At 31.0% G+C, this 5,465-nt stretch overlaps 1 long non-coding RNA gene across 1 annotated transcript; it reads left to right on the top strand.

Annotated features, from left to right (window-relative positions):
• Positions 1 to 565: 565 nt before the first annotated feature.
• Positions 566 to 3,451, top strand: LOC126699292 (uncharacterized). The gene is made up of 3 exons (XR_007646767.1): positions 566 to 700; positions 1,315 to 1,388; positions 1,505 to 3,451. It is a non-coding gene; the product is annotated as an uncharacterized LOC126699292 (long non-coding RNA).
• The last annotated feature ends 2,014 nt before the right edge of the window (positions 3,452 to 5,465 follow it).

Raw genomic sequence — 5,465 nt, 5'->3', positions numbered from 1 at the left:
TTGTTTTTGTTTGGAAGATTTTTGATAGATTTGTACTTTTTCGTTTGCCCCTAAAATTTGAATTGGTTTATGTTTTGTTGATTTTTTTATTTAAGTTACATTTGGTTTTTATTTGGCAGTTTTTTTGTTAGATTTGTATTTTTTTTTTCGTTTTCCTCTGAATTTTGACTACAATTAAGGATGTTGTGACATATAGGAAAAAACACATCTAAAAATTTGCCACGTTCACAATTAAAAAGTGAAACATTATACTGTTTCAACAACACTAGAACACCACCAATGCATACCCTTGGTGCAATAGTCACTCCGCAAGTATAAGTGCTTGTGGAGTGTGGGGGGGCAAGGGCCGGAGTTCAAGTCTCCAGGAATGAGTTTCACACACATATACACTTAGATTATATTAGAATAGAAATTCTATCTTGTATAAAAAAAATAAAAAAATAAAAAAACACTAGAACACTTTTTAATATGTATCCAAAAAAGAAAAAGAAAAAAGAATACTATTTAATAGCCTCTCAATATAAAAGGAAAACTAACCGGTTAAATCTTAAAATACGTTGGGAAGGCTTGATACGGTGTTAAAGACACAAAGTTCATCGGAACTAAATACAAACCAACCAAGAAAATAAGTTTCACTCCATCATTTCAATATTCGTTCTAACTGCAACAGTGCCCATCCCTTCTCTGCAATTATAGGAAGGTAAGTATGGTATACTCTTTTCCAATTCAACTACTGTGCAACCTTTTTTTTTCCTCTAATGATTTCAATTGCTTGACAGTGATGGTAGTCTGGTGGTATTTTTATCTGTTCTCTCTACGCCATAAGGAATATGGATTCTTTGGTTTTCCTTTTTTCTTTTTTTTTTCGTTTTACCCCTGCCCTTCGATCAATTTTTGTTTGTTCATGCTGTTTTGTTTGTGTTTTATTAATATTGAAATGGTTGAAAACCAAACGGTAGACCCTTTTGTTAAAACAGTATTTTAACCATGTGTTTTAATTGTTTTATGGGTATTTTTGTTGGATTTTTTTTTACAAGATATTTTGGTTGGCTTGTTTTAAAGGTTTGGTGGTTAGATTTTGGTTTGCATTTGGGTTAGACTTGGTTTTATTTTGTATTGATGCAATAATGAAAAAAAATTCAAAATTCAAAATTCGTTTTTTTTTTTTTTTTGGGTTGATGAATGGCTTTGTTTATCTGTTAAAGCATAGTGGGTCACCACACGTTCAATTCCATTGCTGAGGACAGCATGGTGGTTCAACAATCCCTGGTGGTTAGTCAGCTAACTATTTTTTGACCTATCTATATTTGATAGATGACGGTAACTTGGCAAAGAAGTGGTCTACTAAAGAACATCTCTACCCAATCCGCAAGCTTGATCAGTCTAAAGTCAGTATTGATAGAGTATTATTATTATTTTTTTTTTTATTATTATGAGAAAGGACTACTTTTTATTGTTTCAAATTTCCCCTTCTCTAAAATCTTTCTTCTGTGGGTTTTTTTAGCTCACATTAAAAGAAAAGAACTATGACAAGGTTTTAGTGGTTATAAGCAATGAAGATTCAAGTGATTGGATGAACTAGTCTAAAAAGTGATTTGGATTTTGAAAGATTGGCTCTTGAGGGCAAAGAGTAGCTGGAATCAGATCTTTAAGTTGCAGGACTAAATCAAATGGTTGGTGTTTGATGGTTATTCGGAGTGTGGTTTAATTATATTTTGGAGGGTTTAATTTGAGAGATTATATAAGTTTACCACAATATTTATGTTTATTGTGCTTGAGTTCATATTAGTAGGTTTCTAAAAAATTGCTCAAGTTTTAAAAAATTGCTCAAAGTTATTGTTATGATCTATGTAAAGTATTAAAACTATTAATTTTCATATACATATTTTGTGGTCTTTGGTGAACTTGCATTGGGTTAGTGATGTGGAATTAAGTTAATTAAGACCATTAGGTGTCAAAGCATATGAGAAAGTGGATTACTGATATATGGATGCGTTTGCAATTTCTTACAGCATTATTCTTGAGAAATCAAAAGGCATATATTACACCTTTATGCAAAGCTTTTTTGTGTAATTGGCCTTAATTGTTGATACATAGTTAATTTCTTTTTAATTTAAAAAAGTGTGCTAATATCTGGTTTTTGAAGTTATAAATAACAAAACAACCCATAAGAACATAACTCATAATCCATGTTTGACATTTATAGAGATTTGGAATATTGAAGTTCTTCTAGCCACAAGATCCCATCTTTTACATTTAAACCCCCCTTTTCACAGTAGTAAGAATTTTATGAAAAAAATAATAAGTGCATGGATGTGTGCAATGTGTCCTAATTAATATATAATTAAGCCCCTCTTTTTGGGTAAGAATTCAGTTTATTACTCCCAAACATATACTTGCTATAGCCATGTCATATCTATGCCATGTTACACTGTGTTTGTGTTGTATCATACCATATTTATGCTGTATCCATGAAATATAAGAGTAATTAAAATTCTTCTATAGATAGGCCAATAATAAACTAGAAGTTGGACATCATTATGAAAAAGTTAGAAGTCATAAAGGATTTTTTTGGATTAAAAAATGAAGTATGAAATAAAAAAGAAATGACTGTGAAAATAGATTTCATGAGAAGAAGTATTGATATGTTTGACTAAAGTTGACCTTTCAAAGATTTTTCTCTTTTCTATTTCTCTTTTTTCTTTTTTCACTACAGTCTGTATACCCAACCAAATATTTTAATATCTTGCAAGATTTAGGATATTTTTGCTTTAATGACATCATTTTTTGGGTTCCTACTACCCTAATTATATGTTTTAATTTGATGCTATATTTTATGAAAATCAATAAAGTGTTGTACTTTTCATGTTTAATTTGTGGGTATCTGTTGTATACACCCTGTGTACATTAGTGTCTTTTGCCCTATTTTGTGGACTGCTTCAGGTGCTATATCTGACGAATAGTATAAAGCTTTTCTCATGATTTGTCTGTTCTGTTAAGGGTAATTGGAACTCTCTCATATTTCATCTTAATCTCTTAAGGGGTATATAGGATTCCAATACAATGAATTAATTGCTTTATGGCAGATGTTACAAGTGATCTTAAATATGCACAATTTCCCATGTCATCTTCAATTTGCTTATGTTATATATAATTCCCTTACACACGTATATTTTTCAACTAATCAAATAATTTATCAACATCCTAGGGAAAATAGGATTTGGGTGTATGCTTTTTTAGTAGACTAACAATGAAGTATTTCTCGCAACTCAAAGTGATTTTGGGTGTCTATTATTAATGAGGTCAGTGATAATCTCTACTTTTGTTAAAGCTGGAGAAGCTATTGCTACATCCACTGCTGTGTTAAGCGGTAGTTCAAACTTTAAACCTCTCTACAAAACTGCTCGGTTTTCACAGATAGTCTTAGAAGCTTTATTTCAGCCGTACAGTTACTGTCCATTTTCCTGAACCATGATTCATAAGCAAAATTGGTTAGTCAGTTACTAGACATTGTTGGTTAAAATGTTGAAATACTAGACATTGTTGGTTAAAATGTTGAAATACTAGACATTGTTGGTTAAAATGTTGAAATTCATTAGTTTTATGCTTCCTGCATAAAGATGCATATATATATGCGGAAGCATGACTGTGCCTACAAAAGGTATAGTTGCTTTAAAATTGGCAAAACTAAATCTGTACTCAGAATGGCTGCATCCACTGCTGTGTTAAGCGACAGTTCAAACTTTGGACCTCAATACAAAACTGCTCGGTTTTTCATAGATAGTTTGTGATATTGCTCTGAATCAGTAAGGTGGATGCTCTGGCTTCGGTGGACTACTGAACGGTGGAAGACCTACAAAAAGCAAACGCTGTCAAAAAGGGGACCGGAGAAGACCGGCCAAACCCCCTCCGATGGCAAAGTTAGTCTCACAGGAATGAAGTTCCAAGTTTTTAGGAGTCAAGTCTCAGAATATTCTTACATCTCTTGATTTTTTGGAGTAGTTGAGGAAGTATTTGGGAGGTTGCTTGATTTTTTGTAACTTTAGGATATGAAAGGATTTTATGCTTTGAATTTAAATTTCTAAAATTCAAATTTTAAAATCATTTAATCGATTTAAAAAGTAAATTCTACAAATAATATAATATATTAGTCTCCTACAAATGCTGAAAAACTTTACTGATCCAATCTCAAAATTTTAGATTAGTAGAGCAATTCCACTCAATATTTGGAACATATTCTATGACAATTTTTTATTATATAAAATATGAATTAAGAAAATTGAGTTTCAAAGTATTTAACAATATTCTGGTAAAACATAAATATTATATAGCAAAATGAGTATTATAAATAGGTCTTAAAAAACATAAAAATTGTTTTAAATTCATTTGCAAAGTATTCATGCATTGCATGGAAAATTATCAAGTAATAATAATAGTTTTGACTTGGTCCATTAAAGAAAAATTCTTGGTTCAGTTTTTTTTTTTTTTTTTTTAAATACACATTTTTTAAGTGAGGGAGGGCATATTCAAATTATGGCCATTTCCATTGAAAATATTAGGGTATGTCATTGAGTTAATTATAAGGCTCTTGGTCTTTAGTCCACCAACTTTTTTTTTTTCAAGAAATAAACACACACAAGGGAGAGGGATGAGATTTTAACACAAAGCACACCATAAACTCTACCAAAAAGTTGTGATAATTTTTTAATGTGTGTGGGTGTGTGTTTGTTTAGTCCACCGAGTATATGCTTGCTCACAACTAAAGAAATATCAAAGTCTATACGAGATTAAATGTCACGATGGCTAATGTTTAAAAACATTCAGTTATGAAATTATTCTAGTTTCCGGTACAAACCCTAATTGACTTTAAGGCCATATTAGTTGGAAATTGGTTTATAAATAATTACGCTCACATTAATTGCTACTCTGACAAAACTTGAAAACTGAAAGCTTCCAGCGCCCAAAAAAAAAAAAAAAAAACTGAAAGCTTCCAACCCCCCAGGTCATTTTGGGGGTTATGTCCGAAGTTTTTGGAGTTTTAACAAGGCATATTGACTCTAGCCAAAAAACCACCATTAAGTCGGGATAATTTATTTTAAGAATTGACAAGTATTTGACACAATGCACATTATAAGATTTTTGTGGCTTCATCAGGCTTGTTTTCAAAAATCAGGTTTGAAAAAGAATTGGGAAAGGCCCAATTTTCTGTTTCAATTAGGGTTGGATCAATTGCATGAAGATTTTAATTCATAATTATAATTAAATAAATAAAATTAATGACAAGTTTATAACTAATAATACTTCCTAAAAATTTATATGATATATTATAATGAAAGTAGAAATACTAAAAGGGAAAGGTTTTGTTGCATACTTGTATGCAACAATTGCTGCATAATGGGTAATGTGGTAGCAAAAAGAAAGTGACAAGTGTCTAAGGATCCACTTGATCATGTGCATTGCACATG

Source organism: Quercus robur, chromosome 9 (assembly GCF_932294415.1).
Source record: "Quercus robur chromosome 9, dhQueRobu3.1, whole genome shotgun sequence".
Taxonomy (NCBI): Eukaryota; Viridiplantae; Streptophyta; class Magnoliopsida; order Fagales; family Fagaceae; genus Quercus; species Quercus robur.
Note: the sequence above shows the minus strand (reverse complement) of the source record. Positions and strands in the feature narration are given on the sequence as shown.